This window comes from Triturus cristatus, chromosome 4_1 (assembly GCF_964204655.1).
Source record: "Triturus cristatus chromosome 4_1, aTriCri1.1, whole genome shotgun sequence".
Taxonomy (NCBI): domain Eukaryota; kingdom Metazoa; phylum Chordata; class Amphibia; order Caudata; family Salamandridae; genus Triturus; species Triturus cristatus.
The window spans coordinates 109841416-109859696 of NC_140585.1; positions in this window are offsets into that span (position 1 = coordinate 109841416).

Genomic DNA, 18281 nt, shown 5'->3' on the forward strand with positions numbered 1-18281 from the left:
CCAGGGTTAAAAGGGAATCAAACGGCACCTGTTGGCATCTCTCCTGGGTACACTCGAGGCTCCTGTAAGAGCTTTAAATTATCATTCAAATAGATTACACATTTAAGTAGATCTTCAATTCAAAATACACCGTTTCTATTCCTTCCAGGCATCGAAACAAAACTTGAAAATTTAAACGAACCCTTACTATGGGCCGAACTAAAAGCAAACCATGCCCATGTCCCCAGCAGTCGACAAATTAAGCTCTCGTCCAGGAACTCTTAAAACTCTAATGGGAAAACTAGAAATGCAACCATACACAGACTGTACGTACTCAAACTAAAGATCACTTAAAGAACCAAACATCACACAATAGCACACCAGTCTCTGAAACTAATCATCAAATGCCCTCATGCAAAGACCTCAGATCAATAAACCTTTCCTTCAGCAAGGTCAACTCACTCATAGTTGAGCGTCACCCTTTATCTAACACAGAGGAGATTTCTAATTTCAAATCTCCAACAACATATGATGCAGTTCAACAAGAGCAGAACACCAAACAAACCCCCTACCCAGGAGACAGAGGAAATGACTGAGGAAGGATGGCAACAAACAGGTCAACTAGGCCTCTCGTCCCACATCATTCAATACAATGACTGAGGAAAGATGGCAACAAACAGGTCAACTAGCTCTCTCATACCACATCATTCTATCCAACGACTGAGGAAGGATGGCAACAAACAGGTCAACTAGGCCTCTCGTCCCACATCCTTCTATCCAACGACTGAGGAAGGATGGCAACAAACAGGTCAACTAGCCCTCGTGTCCCACATCATTCAAGACAATGAACGAGGAAGGATGGCAACAAACAGGTCCACAGGCCCTCTCATCCCGGATCATTCAACACAATGAACGAGGAAGGATGGCAACAAACAGGTAAACCAGCCCTCTCGTCCCACATCAATCAATACAATGACCGAGGAAGGATGGCAACAAACAGGTAAACCAGCCCTCTCGTCCCACATCAATCAATACAATGACTGAGGAAAGATGGCAACAAACAGGTTAACTAGCCCTCTCGTCCCACATCAATCAATACAATGACCGAGGAAGAATGGCAACAAACAGATCAACTAGGCCTCTCGTCCCACATCATTCTATCCAACGACTGAGGAAGGATGGCAACAAACAGGTCAACTAGCCCTTGCTTCCCACATCATTCAATACAATGACCAAGGAAGGATGGCAGCAAACAGGTTAACTAGCCCTCTCGTCCCACATCATTCTATCCAACGACTGAGGAAGGATGGCAACAAACAGGTCAACCAGCCCCAGACTTGGGTGCCCCTCAATAGTAACAACCGCAATTAGAACCCGATTTAGATAGTACATGCAAGCAATATCCGTTACCAAATAATTGTATAATCAAAAACCACAGCCTCAGTTCAGTGAGGGATGCAACACCTCACCCACAGTTCTTTCATTGAAAGTCCCAGCATCCAGCACAACATTCATCCGAGTGGATATCGCAGGGCCGGGCTAGTGAGATCCAAAGTGAGGGTGTGGGAGTGCTAGATGCCACTGTGTCCGGAACTAAACCCTGGGGTAACAGATGGGTATTCAATGTTGTTCTAAATGACATGTAGTCATCAGTTAGACTCAGTTCTAACTTCCTCAAACTGATAAAGGTCCATGAATATCTGGCACATTTAGATCCATCACATGTCACTGGCATGGAATTCTGACCTACACCAGTCTCTGGGGCCATCCCAGACATCACTTCACAGATCTTTCTGAGAACAGCCACCTTTGAAAAATGGGGAAATAAAAATAATACATTTAATGAAAATGCTTATTTGGATGTCTACTTGAATCACAAGCCAAGAAAAACTCCGGAAAAGGTGCTCGCTGATCAAATCCATTTATAAGACAAATAAATATGTCTGCACCAGTAATAAAAGACACCACTGGAAAAGACAAAAATGTTCCAGTGGCCAGGCCACCGATCCTAACAACTCCTAAGCTCAATCTCTAGGAAGACAAAGCAACATTACAGATAATAAACCAAGACCTATTTGTCTGGGCTGCAAAGAAACATCGCCAGGTCCAATTCTGGGTTCAACCTCTGCTTGCAGCTAGAGACAAGAACACTAGGGAATTTTGGCAAACAGTAAATCGACTCGAAAGAAGCAATCTCACAGCAAATAACGTAAACATTTCAGAACCAATTCACACCCCATTACTGCAGACACAATACTGTGAAAAGGTAACAACTGCGCGGTATGCCACTCGACTCAAAGATAGTTTGATGCCCAATACAGAACATGAGTAATTTCAGGAACCCACTGACAAAACAACCTCAGAGCCAGCAAATATAAAATATAACAATGTGTTTGCTATTTTCGCTCTAACTGACCTAGGGTATGCCCAGACGTGGGTCCCTTTCTTTCTGTGCCATTTGATTCAAACTATCCTGGCTGATGAGACCTGGCTTGGCAGTTAGGGCTGGACTATTCCCATGAGGAATAGTGTCAATACTGATTTGCATGTGGCTGGGCCTGAACTAGGGAAGCTGTCTGTTGGAAAACGAGGCAGCATCTGTGAGGCCTGCACAAATAACATGACTACATTTGTCCTTCACTGGGAACCAAACACCCAATTGTAGCGCCTGACTCTCAGAGGGTAGCGTTGCAGAGCAGTCTGAGGCTTACTCAAGGGAGGTGGTGTGGGCTAGTAATCGCCATTTGCAGGTGCACAAAAATAACACTCAATAATTGATTGTCCAGTCTGTACTTTGCTTTATAAAAGTAAGAGTACATTTATTAAACACACACACCACTCAATACTATGCACCAATTTACAAATATACATAAGCTGTTGGAATTACTTTGTGACATTGCATAACATCTCCACCCCTCCCGCAGGGGGGGTGGGGTCTAGTACCACCACTCCCATGTATGCACATCAACTTGCCCCCAATGCAGTTAGTTGAACATAACCTGGAGCGAGGGCCCTGCGCACTGGCACCATCCCAGTGGCGACCCACCCCATTACCTCAACAAGCATTAAAAAGGGGTAAACCTGCCTTGGTGACACATGACCCTGACTGAGCATCTCCTACTGACCATAAAGTATGCACCTTTATATCTTAAGGGCTAGCAGTCTGGGGTCTTCACCTAAGCGCAGCAGCAAGAATCCATGTTTACGCACACTTTAGAATGACAGTACTCATCACCTTGGTTGATCATTTGAATGCATTGCAATTACAGCCCCTAAGGGCATCACAGATGAAATCACAGGATTGCACATTTACAGCCAGACACCCTAGCAGGACTGTCTGGCAACATAACCCCACTTGGCTTATGACATCTCCTTACACATGTGACTTACAGTCCCTTCAAAAGAAGTACTCCTGGCAACTACACTTCTCCTGCAGTGTGCCTCTTCACTTTAAAAGGAATCACAGGTAAAAGCATGGGATTACGTAAATACAGCCAGACCCCCTAGCAGGAAGGTCCAGCAACTTAACTCCATTTAGCTTAACATCACCTTACACAGGTACTTCACTTTACACATGTGACTTTCAGTCCACCTAAAAAGAAATAACCAATAGTAAATGCATTTCGGTGCAATTACACCACTTCACCTCCCGGGGATGCCCTTCTCCAGACATCCCCAACTCAGCCCTTCTGCTGAGCCCTTGAGGGGTTATTCTTCCAGATGCCCCGTGAAACTTAGGGGTGGACTGTTCTTCTTTATGCTGGGGGAGACTGCGGTGCTCCTGCCGCCCCCCTTGCACCCCTTTTCACAGATGAGGTTGACCCCCTCCTCTGGAGGCCACCAGGCACAAAAATGGCAGATTTCTTCGTGCTGGGGGGGGGAAAGACTGTGCTCCCCCAGCCGCTCCCCCAGCACCTTTTCACAAGTGAGGGTGGCCCCTCTCCTCTGGGGGCCACAAAGCACCAAAACAGCAGATTTCCAAATTCCTGGCGAGGCATTATGGGGCACTTCATGCTCCTCTTTACCAGCCCCCGCCACTGGGAACACTCTCCTCTTCCCTCAGGGTCTCTGATTCAGCAGGGTGCTGTCTTCGCTGGCTCCCTGCGCCAGCCTCTCGCCAGGCTCTCCTTCTGGGACTCACCAGCCCCCGCCACTGGGAACACTCTCCTCTTCCCTCAGGGTCTCCAAGGGGATGCCTTCTGCAGGGAACGGTCTTCACTGGCTCCCTGCGCCAGCCGTTCGCCTGGCTCTGGGCCCCTCTTCTCCCTGCGCTGGGGCCACTGCTCCTGCGCACCGGTCCTGGGCTTTCCTTCTGGTGCTGGTAGGGTCCTGGGGGCAGTCAGGGGGTCTCTCCTTCCAACTGCCCATTGCGCCAGGCTCCAGCACCTTCTGCCTCTGCCGACCACACCCCAGAGAGCTTCTCTTCCTGTGCAAGCACTTTTTAAAAGTTGAGTAGGGGGCTGACAGGAAGTGCCTGCTGGTCCTATCAAACAGCGACACATCACTTTTCCTGCCCCTGCTCCCTCCTTCTTGTCCAGCCTCTGTGTTTGTGCAAAATGGCCTCCTCCAGTGTCTCTGGCCACATGGCCTCTGAAACCCAACTCCTTCCACGCTGCCTTCCCTCCTTGGGCTGCTGCCTTCCCTCCTTGGTGCAGCCCGTGCCTGGCACCCAGCGACAGCAGTTGATGGATTGGCCTGCAGACCCTCCCATCTTCCCTTCGTGGAGAGGAGGCCCTCGCTTGTGGAAGAAAGGTTATCAATCCATCCAGCTGAGGTCAGCCCTCAGCCTGGGTCTGGTCCTGGCTGGCTCACAGAAATATGACAGTTCTGGATGACCCAAAAGCAGTACAAATATGACTTTGGACTCTGCAGAATACTTCTTTTCACCTCCAATACAATGGACTTTCGTGCATGTCTGGAAACTGTAGGCCTTGTGGAAGTTAATTTAGCCATGGGCCCCACATTCCCTTAGGGAAATAATGAGGTGAAAACACAGTAAAACACACTGACTTTCCCTGGCATGTTTCCAGTGTATAAAGCCTATTCCACCCAATACTGCATAAGTCCTGCCACACCATTCACTTTGTAGCTGCTCCTAGACTGCACACGCTAGGAATCTCCCCTGAGCTGCCCGTACACGTGTGCACACGTATGTACACATGTGTCTGCATGTAACCAGCCCGGTGTCCCTTACTCCAGCTGCTGTGCAGTGGCCTGGTCAAGCCAGGGGAACACCATTAAAATCCCCATGCTGTCTCTTACATCCTGAGTTCACTGTGGGTGAGTCCCAACTTATGAGGCTCCCCCACAGTAAAAGCTCAACAATTAGGTGCTCAAAAATCAAAAAAAATCCGGGCGGCCCATAGTGTCAGAACCACCTTCTAACACTGTCTGAAAAGTTTTAGTGCTCCGTCCATCATCTCTTTGTGTTTGCTTTGTTTGCTTTGTTTGCCCTAAATTGACAGGGTATGCCCAGACATGGGTCGCTTGCTCACTTTGCCACGGGGTTCAAGCTAGCCTGGCTGATGAGGGGTGTTACCCCAAAACCAGTCCCACAATGCTTGTTTCCGGTCCAAGGAAGATCTGGCTTGGTAGTTTGGGCTGGACTCTTCCCATGAGGAATAGGGCCAAGACTAATTTGCATCTAGCTGGGTCTGAACTGAGGAGGCGAAGTGAGCTAAAGAACGATGATGGATTCAACCCAGATCTGTGCCTGGGGTGAGTGTCTGAAAAGTTTTAGCGCTCTGTCCATCATCTCTTTGTGTTTGCTTTATTCACCCTAAGTTGGCAGGGTGTGACCAGACATGGGTCCCTTGCTCACTTTGCCACTGGATTCAAACTAGCCTAGCTGATGAGGAGTGAAACCATGAAACCAGTCACAGGATACTTGTTTCTGGTCCAGGAAAGACCTGGCCTGGCAGTTCAGGCTGGACTGTTCCCATGAGGAATTGGGTCAAGACTGTTATGCATATGGCTGGGTCTGAACTGGGGTGGCGAAGTGAGCTAAAGAACGATGATGGATTCAACCCAGATCTGTGACTGGGGTGAGTCTCTGAAAAGTTTCAGCGCTCCATCCATCATCTCTTTGTGTTTGCTATGTTCACCCTAAGTTGGCAGGTTATGCCCAGACATGAGTCGCTTGCTCACTGTGCCACTGGATCAAGCTAGCCTGGCTGATGAGGGGTGAAAAGCAAGAAGCTGGCTGAACAATCAGCTTTTTTAAGGTCTGAGTTAACCAAGACTGTTTGACTTTACTAAAATTGTGTGCATAACATTGTTACTTATAGGGGTCTTCAGTCACATGTCATCCAATTGTCTATGATTGTGGCATTCACATTTTTCTTCCACCCAGTCAAGCATGCATCAAGGGGCAATGTGTCGGCTCACTGCAGCCATTGGATGACTTCACTATGAATTAGAGGATGCTGCCATTTCACAAGAAGCACTTTCCCGCTCAAAGTGGTTTCCTTCAGGGCCAGGGAGTACTATGTTAATTTGTGCCTTTTGGAAACACAAAAAAAACATTTTTGACTTTAGCCGGTGATTTTTTTTTTTAATTGATGAAGACTCATCAGCTCTTGAACAATAATGTGTTGCAAAAAACATGACAAAACAGAATATGAATTGCCAGAAGGCTGGTGGCCAACGCCAGACTATTGGCATTGCCAGTGCTTGTTCCTTTTTGGTTCTTTTTTCATCTGAAACTTTAAATATTCATAACTCCGGTTTGACTTATTGGAAGATTGGTTATTTTATTGATTACAATTTACTCTATTTTCCAAAATTTGTTTGGGAATTTTCTTGTCTTGTCTTTCCAATTTATTACTATTTGAAGTGCTGCACACACACTTTAAACATTGCCTCTAAGTTAAGCCTGACTGCTTTTGTGCCAAGATACCAGGAGTTAAGCACAGGTTTATTTAATGATTTTTGTGGTTTACGCTGACAAGGATTGTAGGAAAGTGGGTTTCTGTTGCAGTACTACCCCCGCCCCCTTTTTGCCAGACTACTGATGCACTTTGACTTGATATGCCCTGGGTCCCTGCCAATCAGGTTCCCAGGGCCTGTTTTGGCATCTCTGGCCACAGGTCAGCCCCTGGTAAATGGCACCACAGGTACACACACACACTTTATTTATTTATTTTATTTATTTATATATTTATATAGCACACTACTACCCCAGGGTGTCTAGGCGCTTGCAGCTCAACAAAAAGAACAACAGAGAGATGTTATGTCCGGGGGTTTAAGAGAGGTTATAGGGTATACAGCCAAGTTTTAAGTCCCTTCCTGAAGGAGAGTAGATCAGGGGAGCTACGACATGAAGCCTGGTAAAATCATTTTACTGGTGTCCTTCGATTCCTGCTTCACCACATCAAACAAACTGATGAATGGGTAAACTCAAGTTAGAAGGCCTCTTAAATAGTCTCAGCAAGACAATTTAAAGAGAGAGACATGCATTCTCTTCTCTGTGTGCTTTCTCATATTAGCACAATAGTCCAAAGAAAACCTTGCAGCACCAACATACATGCCAGCCCTCCCGAATCAGATGGGACACTATCAGTTTCAAGGCTAGTCTCCCGCCTCCCGATTCCTGCATGAAAAATCCAAATTCCTCTGCAGGCTTTAGCCAACAGGGACTGGTCATGTGTGATTCGGAGTATGCAGTTCCTGTAACCTGCTTAGGGAGGCTGTGCATAACATGTTTGTCAGGCTCTGCCATAGCTCTTTCTCTGTGCTCCTGACAGGTAATGCAAAAAAAGTATGTTTGCATTTCAGTTAGCCGATCCTGCAGCAGCACACTTGCAAGACCGGACATGCCAATAGACCCGATTCAGGCCTCAATTGAAGTCACTAGGAGAAATACATTCTCCCAACTGTTTTTTTAAATCTCCCACTTCTCTTTTCTAAAATGTTGGCATGAATGCATGAATATAAACACTAAAACAGGAAAAACGCCATAGAAAGGAAGTCAGCGGTTACCTGCGGGCTTATAAACATGTAGAAATGATGCTCTCAATGCCCCAGGGATGAAATGAGAGCCTGCGCATGTAAGGATTTCACTCCACCCACCATGCATGCGCTGCCGAGTACGTCATGCAGTCACAACCACTCGCTTCGTTTGCCGGCCGCGTGGGGGGAATCTGCTCATGGTTGAATCCCCGTGTTGCCTGAATGTAGAAGACACCCAGACCATCTAAACAGATGGCTGCTCGTTCCTGCAGCCTCCATCTAGGTAAAGTGCCCCCACCGTACATGGCAACCCCTCCCGATTCAGGTGGGAGACTACCGATTTGAAGGCTAGCCTCCCGCCTCCCGAATCCTGCATGCGGAAATCGATTCCTCTGCGGGCTTCCGCTGACGGGGACTGGTCATGCGTGACTCGGAGTGTGCACTGCCAGTAACCTCCTCCTGCAGACCAGTGCACAACATTTGTATCACGGTCTCTCTGCCTGCCAGAGCGCTTTCTCCATTCTCCTGACAGGCGAGAAAAAAATGTCTATCCATTTGCATTTCTTACATCCCATTGTGCATCAAGTCCCTACCTGACAATAACCCGATTCAGGCCTCAGTAGAAGTCAGTAGGGGAAATGCAGTCTCCAGATTATTTTCTTTAAATCTCCCACTTATGTCTTCCAAAATGTTGGCACGTATGTCCCAAGGAGGGAGCCAGAATCCCCCAACGCCCTGCCAAGGAGTATTTCTAAGCCCCAGGAACCATCCCTCATCCACCTCTTGAAGTGCAGGAAACACAACAGGAGGAGCCAGGGGTGCCCACCCACTTTATGACAGACTGGTAGGGTGGGTGGGGCTTCGGGATCCTCCTGCTTTGTTCCTGGTATGAGGTGACGTGACCCCACTTGTAATGACCGGGACAAGGACAGCGACATAGGGGTAATGAATGTATAATAATAATCCGGTATTTGTAGAGCACAAACTAATCATTTCATTCATTTAAATCTTTATTTCGACGCATTTGTGTCATAAAAGAGCAATAGAAACATTTGTTATCTTACATTTTGACATTTGCTAGCACAAAAAAAAAATAAGAAAAGCAGTAAATAAAAGGTCAAATAAGCTAACCTATTCGTGTATATCCATAGCATCCGTGTATACAATATCTAATTTCATAATCTTTGTCAAACACATTTTACCCGGGCGGAAAATTTACAAAGTTAAAAATACAATTTAACAATAAATATAATTTAAAAACTATTAAAATAGTATTAAATCAGTAACCGCTAGGACATTTTTTATATAAAAAGAATTCTTAAAAATTCGTATGAAATTCATAAAAAGCAACAACCACATATACCTAGTTGGAAAATAAAGCAGCAATTACATGTTTTAATATCAATGTCTTTTTGAGAATATCAAATAATGTATCGCCTCGATTTATCTTTTTCTTTAAAAATGTAGACCCAACTTTATTCTAATAAAATTAGCAGCGAGAAGAAACCTACTAACTCCAAAAACTATCACCTGGCTGGTGTCAGTTTTTAAAATTATGCCAGCCTCCTTGTATGATCTAGAGCCTATTTTATGGCAGAGTGGTGCTATCCACTTTTTCCTTGGTATTACATAGCTGGAGCAGAATAGAAGTATGTGTAAATCATCTTCCTTAGTACCATGAGTACATGAGATACAGAGATCACTTCCTGATTTCGCCCAGCTTTTTTCAAAGGCCTTAGTTCTAAGGGTACCATATCTAAATTTTAGGTACAAGGTTTTTGATAAAGGCGGATGGATCTCGTCTAAAAATGGTTCAAAAGATGCGACATCCTTAAACAATAGGAACTTTTCAGTTAGCGGTCCATGAATTCTTGCATATACTAATTCGTTGCTCACGTATGACCAGAAAGATGATTTAACAATTTTCTTGGAGCACGAATTCATAGCCTCAGGATCATTCCAAAAATGGGCCAATCCAATTGTACCTAACCAAATTCTTACATGCTTGAACCAATAAACTTTGTTACAATTGTCAAGATCCATGACTTCTTTCAGGCCGTTCTTGTAATTGAGTAGTTCTGTTGTCGTCCACAATCTAACCCACAGCAATAATGGTCTCAATATTGCGTGTTGATCTGTTCGTTTCAGGTTTAGATCCAAGAGAAGTGGTGTTAAAGGGGTATTTGTAGGTATTTTTATCAGCCCCCTAAGAAACTTGTTCTCAAGGTTTTCAAATGTATGTCTACATACAGGACCCCATAATTCCGCCCCATATAATACTGCTGATTGGACTTTATACTTGAAAATCTCTATCGCAGGGGTCACTGCCTTATTCAAGCATTCTTTGTGTCTCTTAAGAATTGGTAAACAGTTTTGTTTGAAGATGATCTTATTCTTTTCTAGCTGCGGTCTCCAAGCTAAGGAAGAGTCTATAGAGACACCTAAATATATAAAATTCTGCACATAATCAAGCTTCTGGCCATTTAACATTAAATTTTTCTTGAAGTTCCTATGTGGGCTCAGTGCCATGTATTTCGTTTTTTTTGTATTAATTTCTAGGCCCTTCAAGGAACAATACGACTGGAATCTATTTAACAAATTTTGAAGGCCCCGTGGTGTTTGGGAAATGAGAATGGTGTCATCTGCAAACAAAAGGGAAGAAACCCGTTCACCCCCTAGTCTTGGAGCGTCGTTATCACTACACTCCATATAAGATGGTATATCGTTAACAAACAGGGAGAATAGGGTTGGCGCCAGTACACACCCCTGGCGTACTCCTCTTTTTATGGGGATAGCTTTTGTGAGTTCCCCAGTAGGACCCCACCTCACCTTTGCATAGTTGTCCATATGTAGTCCAATAACCAATTTTAGTAGACCTAGCGGGATCCCCTGGGATTTCAAAGATTCCCATAAAAGGTCTCGCGGTATAAGGTCAAATGCGGCCCGTAAATCTACGAATGCCACATACAAATGACCTTTACGAATAACGACGTATTTCCAATACAAACAACAGAGCCTTAGGACTTGGTCAATGGTTCCTGTTTTTACTCTGAAACCTGCCTGATATTTCGTTAAAATTTGTTCTTCTTCCAACCAGGTATTTATGCGGTTTAGTATATGCCTAGCATAAATTTTTTGGGTAATATCTAAAAGACTTATGGGACGATAGTTAGCAGGATTGCTTCTATCGCCCTTTTTAAAAATAGTAATAATTTCCGCCCCGTTCCATGTGTCCGGAATTGTCTCCCCAGCAGCAACAATGTTGCACAGATGATTAAGGTAGGGAACCCAGACATCTAGTTCATGCTTGAACAGATCACCTGGTACTTTGTCCAGCCCAGGAGCTTTCCCATATTTGACAGAGTTGATAGCTATTTTTGTTTCCACCAAATCAAAAACTATATGTGTAGATTCAACCTCTGTAAGCAACACAGCATGATCTTCCTGCACTGCATTAGCAGTCCCTTGGGCGGCGTACAGGTTCGTAAAATGGTCTATCCAGGTTGCTTCATTAAGATAAACTTCTCTCGAACCTTTCTCTCTTTGATTACCCTTAGCCACTGTTTCCCAAAATAGCTTTTGGTCCTTCATTTTAGCTGCCATCAGCAAACCGGACCATAATTCCTCATCCCATGAACGCTTTGCATTGGTCAGCACCTTATTATATAATTTCCTATTTTCTTTAATTACCATAGTATTTTTACTTTTGACCGAATCTATCAAAGCTGATTTTGCTGTTCGGCATTCTTTGTTGAACCATGGTTTACCTGTAGGCTGCAGCTTCACAGCACCCATTCTTTTTTTTGGTCTTCTAGTCATGAGTTCTAATAGTTCATTAAAGAACTCTTTATGTAATTTAAGAAATAAACCGGGTTCGCTTTCGGAGGGATTATAGATGTCAAATACATTAGTAAGGCAATTATAAATATTTGCCACTAAATCTTCTTGTCCCAGTATGTATGCCCATTTAACGGACCGACGATTATTACTTAATATAACATTATCTGGGACAGGTTGGTGTCCTCCCTCATCTACTTCCTGACCCAGTATTAAGCTCTTTGCAAAGCTGACTTCCAAGGAATGGTGATCACTATCAAATCTATCTTTGACCATCAAGTCTTTTGTATATGGCCACAAGTCCATGGAAATAATAACATAATCAATTAAACTTTGGCAATTACGTCTCGTGAAAGTGGGTACCTTGGGACTGTCAGAAGGAAAACGCCCGTTACATGCCCTCAGTCCATGGCTTACCAGTACCCTTGTAATTTGGAAAGCTAGGGTAGAACCTGCAACTGTCCCATTACTAGATAAGGATGGTATGCCATTAGCATTATCTTCATCCTCATACAATTTATTCATTCCGGCAATGGGTTCAAAGTTGCAGTTCATATCCCCACATATTATCGTGCTTGCTTCCGGGTCCAACGTATCCAGTATTGATTCTAATTTGTCAATACATGGTGACTCCTTATATGATGGGCATGGTCGATTATATATATTAAAAAGATGGATCATCCGATTATCAATGGTAACCATTTTTAGACCGAGTATATCTAAGGAATCGGTTCTTAATTGCTGTATGGCTATATTAATGGACACACTAACCCATATTATTAGCCCTCCTGATGGACGCCCTCTTACTGATGGAACTGCTTCCAACTGATACGTTCTATATCCAACCCTATGCCTAGCTGTCGTAGCCCATGTTTCTTGTAGAACGCATATTTCAAAGGAGTTTATATAAAGGTTCCATTCGGGGTCACTTGTTTTTGAACCCACTCCTGCAACGTTCCATGAAACAATCCTGGCCATAGAAGGGCCTTGATTTGAGCTGCAGCTAGCAGCCGATGAAGATTTACCTAATCTTCTCGGTATGTCTGATCTATTGCTATTAGGATCGTTTGCCTCTTGATGCTTTGTTTGTTCCACTTTGAGTGTGGGTTCAGGAGCTTCCAAGGGTTTTTTTTTAGATATAGTGTTTCCCCCCTGTATACCAGTTGATAGTAATTGAAATGAACCATTTGAATAATCAGGCGTCCTAAGGGGACTTATTAAAGCCACGGGTGAATTTACGGGTAAAACAAATGTACAGAGTGTGGATTTGTGTCCTTCCCCATGTACTTGGAGTCAATCAATGCCCTCCAGTCCACTAAACCTATTGTAACAAGAAATTAAAGGTTGAGTGTACTGTGGGCCCATCCATTCTCTGTGATACTGAGAGTTGGCATGTTGGGGCCTCCCTGCCCTACGTTGTATTAAAGTCCAGCCATCATCCCCCTCCCTTCCCCATCTTTTAGGATATGTGTTCCCGAAAAATTCACACCCAATTCCACCCCTATCTGGATTTGAGTCCCTTAACCAGCTCCATGCATTATCTTGGTGTTCCATTGGTGGATAAAAATAAGCCAGGGGTCTTGCTACAATCAGTGAACCATTATTCCTTGGGACTCCCGAACAGATATGTCCTACTGACCGAGGGTCCTCAAATGATACAATCACACAGTCCCCTTGTATTTTTTTCCTATTATGGCCTACCCAGGGGACCCTCTCTACCATTAAGATATTGCTTCTTATTGTTGGTGGTAGTGGATGATTGTTATTCAGCCAATGTGACACTTTGTTTTTGAGCGCCACATAAGGTTCTAAGACTGATGAGCCTAATTCCGGAACCCCAGTTAGAATAACTACATAATCACATGCTTCAGGAGGTAAATTAATATTCCTGCGCTTTTCTGTGTGCGTGATGACGTTATTGTTTGTAGAGATACTACAAGGAGTCAACTTTTTAGCTGTTTCACATGACGTTATGGACTTTGCACTATTTTCATCTACGTCAATAATGATAGGATTGTTGATAGAGACCTTTAGGGCTGTATTCCTTTCCTTTTCTATGTCATTGTCAAGTATTTTTGGTACCTGTGCATTGATAATAGGGGCTGGAACCTGAGTTACCTTTTTTTGATTGCTAGTATATTCATCTTTTTTCTCTTTCCTCAGTTCTATAAGTTGTTTTTCTATCCCGATTAGTCTTTCTTCTATAGGAATGAGCAAGGTCTTGAATATTTTTGACAAGGTCAATATAAGGGAATCTTCGTTCCCTATGTTTATGCCTATACTTTCAGCTGATAGATTAACAGATAAAATGTCAGCTAAGGAGTTATCTAAAAAGCTGTCATCTACAATATTCATGGGTAGTGTCTTAGGGGCAACTCCTCCTTTCCCCGGTTCTTGGCCCTTGCCTTCCCTTGACCCTCTTACATTAGATATATTATTTTCTTTGCACTTTCCTGACTTAGAAGCCTTAATAGATTTAGTAGCGGGATATTTTTTATTTAATCGTCTACTTGTTATTTTTTTGGGAATTGCTCCCTCCCTTATCCCTTTTCTTGAGATATTATTGTTTGCTGTCTGGTTTTCTGTCTGAGGGGCTAGCGAGATGCTTTCTATAATAGCCAAACCCTGTGGATCAGGAGTATTACAATCTTGAGTATCGGAGAGTGCCATTGTAATACCGTGAACCTCTGCATTAATATGCCGTGTGTTAGAATTGGTAGTAATATTCTCAAGGGTTCGCGTTGGGGTGCGAGCTGTAGCAATATGGCCCATTGATGACCTTTTTGCTTGGGCAAGATCTTGGGAGACCCTCCTTTCCATAAGGACAATACCCTGATCTATCAGTGTATTTGTACGAACTATAAAATCATCTAAGGTTCCAGTTAATTTGGAACTACCTGACATAGCTTTACTACTTCTGGTTTCACGTGACATTTTATCAATATGGTCTAGGTAGCTACGCACAAATGGATAATGACGAATTTTTTTATACTTGTTTAACTAATTACCATAGCATTTATAATAGTTAGTCAATAAAATTCCTATTACGGCAATGGATGGGGGATAATAACATCTATTGTGTATGTAAAATTAACCCACATATACATATAACACTATTGCCTAACTGTCCGAATAATAATAATAAGTATTAACAATGGTGTGCTTACAATGTCCTGAAGTTTATCCGACGAAACGACCAACGTCCCTGGCCCAGTCCAGTCTCCTCAGACCTCTGAGGGCCTAAGAGGGCCCGCCCTTTGCCCGGGCTTAGCCCGGCTGCGCCCGCGCGCATCCCGCGTCGCGGGGGTGGTCCGAGAATAAATGCGCCTCCAGGCGCTGGCGTGGATGGTGCTGGCGGGCTTCCGGCGCGAAGGAGCTTGGGGGATGTAGTTGTCTCCTCCTCCCCTCCCCTCTGCACACTGCGGCCGCTCCTGAAATCAGCTGTGGCGGCGGCGTCAGGGAGGATTCGCGTTCCCTCGATCAGGTAGGCAGCCTGAAAGTGTCTTTCTGGCTTTGGACGGACACCCGCTCTGCCGGGGTGGTCCGAGAATAAATGCGCCTCCAGGCGCTGGCGTGGATGGTGCTGGCGGGCTTCCGGCGCGAAGGAGCTTGGGGGAATCACTCCTAAGGGTCTCAAGGCTCTGGGGTCCACACAGTGAGCTATCCCCAGATTAACAAAATGCTGAGCTGGGGCCATCCAGTGAGCTATCCCCCAGATTAACAAAATGCTGAGCTGGGGCCATCCAGTGAGCTATCCCCCAGAGTATCATGATGCTGAGCTGGGGCCATCCAGTGAGCTATCCCCAGAGTAACATGATGCTGAGCTGGGGCCATCCAGTGAGCTATCCCCCAGATTAACAAGATGCTGAGCTGGGTCCACACAGTGAGCTATCCCCAGATTAACAAAATGCTGAGCTGGGGCCATCCAGTGAGCTATCCCCCAGATTAACAAAATTCTGAGCTGGGGCCATCCAGTGAGCTATTCCCCAGAGTAACATGATGCTGAGCTGGGGCCATCCAGTGAGCTATCCCCCAGATTAACAAAATGCTGAGCTGGGGCCATCCAGTGAGCTATCCCCAGAGTAACATGATGCTGAGCTGGGGCCATCCAGTGAGCTATCCCCCAGATTAACAAGATGCTGAGCTGGGGCCATCCAGTGAGCATTCCCCCAGATTAACAAGATGCTGAGCTGGGGCCATCCAGTGAGCTATTCCCCAGAGTAACATGATGCTGAGCTGGGGCCATCCAGTGAGCTATCCCCAGAGTAACATAATGCTGAGCTGGGGTCATTGAGGGAGCTATCCCCCAGAGTAACATAATGCTGAGCTGGGATCATTCAGGGAGCTATCCCCCAGAGTAACATGATGCTGAGCTGGGATCATTCAGGGAGCTATCCCCCAGAGTAACATGATGCTGAGCTGGGGCCATCCAGTGAGCTATCCCCAGAGTAACATAATGCTGAGCTGGGGTCATTCAGGGAGCTATCCCCCAGAGTAACATGATGCTGAGCTGGGGCTATCCAGTGAGCTATCCCCAGAGTAACATAATGCTGAGCTGGACACATCCAGGGAGCTATCCCCCAGAGTAACATGATGCTGAGCTGGGGCTATCCAGTGAGCTATCCCCAGAGTAACATAATGCTGAGCTGGACACATCCAGGGAGCTATTCCCCAGAGTAACATGATGCTGAGCTGGGGCTATCCAGTGAGCTATCCCCAGAGTAACATAATGCTGAGCTGGACACATCCAGGGAGCTATCCCCCAGAGTAACATGATGCTGAGCTGGGGCTATCCAGTGAGCTATCCCCAGAGTAACATAATGCTGAGCTGGACACATCCAGGGAGCTATTCCCCAGAGTAACATGATGCTGAGCTGGGGCCATCCAGTGAGCTATTCCTCAGAGTAACATGATGCTGAGCTGGGGCCATCCAGTGAGCTATTCCTCAGAGTAACATGATGCTGAGCTGGGGCCATCCAGTGAGCTATTCTCCAGAGTAACATGATACTGAGCTGGGGCCATCCAGTGAGTTATCCCCTAGAGTAACATGATGCTGAGCTGGGGCCATCCAGTGAGCTATCCCCAGATATCATGATGCTGAGCTGGGGTCACCCAGTGAGCTATCCCAGAGTATCATAACGCTTAGCTGGGGCCATCCAGTGAGCTATCGCCAGAGTATCAGGATGCTGAGCTGGGGCCATCCCGGGAGCTATCACCCAGAGTGACATGATGCTGACCTGGGGCTATCCAGTGAGCTATCCCCAGACTAACATGATGCTGAACTGGGGCCATCCAGGGAGCTATCCCCCAGATTAACATGATGCTGAGCTGGGGCCATCCAGTGAGCTATCCCCAGATTATCATGATGCTGAGCTGGGGCCATCCAGGGAGCTATCGCCCAGACTAACATGATGCTGAGCTAGGGCCATCCAGTGAACTATCCCCCAGAGTAACATGATGCTGAGCTGGGGCCATCTAGAGAGCTATCTCCCAGAGTAACATGATACTGAGCTAGGGCCATCCAATGAGCTATCCCAAGAGTAACATGACGCTGATCTGGGGCCATCCAATGAGCTAGCCCAAGAGTACCATGACGCTGATCTGGGGCCATCCAGTGAGCTATCCCAAGAGTATCAGGATGCTGAGCTGGGGCCATCCAGGGAGCTTTCCCCCAGAGTAACATGATGCTGAGCTGGGGCCATCCAGGGAGCTATCCCCCAGAGTAACATGATGCTGAGCTGGGGCTATCCAGTGAACTATCCCCAGAGTAACATGATGCTGAGCTGGGGCCATCCAGTGAGCTATCCCAAGAGTATCAGGATGCTGAGCTGGGGCCATCCAGGGAGCTATCCCCCAGATTAACATGATGCTGAGCTGGGGCCATCCAGTCAGCTATCCCCAGAGTATCATGATGCTGAGCTGGGGCCATCCAGGGAGCTATCACCCAGACTAACTTGATGCTGAGCTGGGGCTATCTAGTGAGCTATCCCCAGACTAACATGATTCTGAGCTGGGACCATCCAGGGAGCTATCCCCCAGAGTAGCATGATGCTGAGCTAGGGCCATCCAGTGAACTATCCCCCAGAGTAACATGATGCTGAGCTGGGGCCATCTAGTGAGCTATCTCCCAGAGTAACATGATACTGAGCTGGGGCCATCCAATGAGCTATCCCAAGAGTAACATGACGCTGATCTGGGGCCATCCAATGAGCTATCCAAGAGTAACATGACGCTGATCTGGGGCCATCCAGTGAGCTATCCCAAGAGTATCAGGATGCGGAACTGGGGCCATACAGGGAGCTATCCCCCAGAGTAACATGATGCTGAAGTGGGGGCATCCAGGGAGCTATCCCCCAGAGTAACATGATGCTGAGCTGGGGCCATCCAGTGAGCTATCCCCAGAGTAACCTGATGCTGAGCTGGGGCCATCCAGTGAGCTATCCCAAGAGTATCAGGATGCTGAGCTGGGGCCATCCAGGGAGCTATCCCCCAGAGTAACATGATGCTGAGCTGGG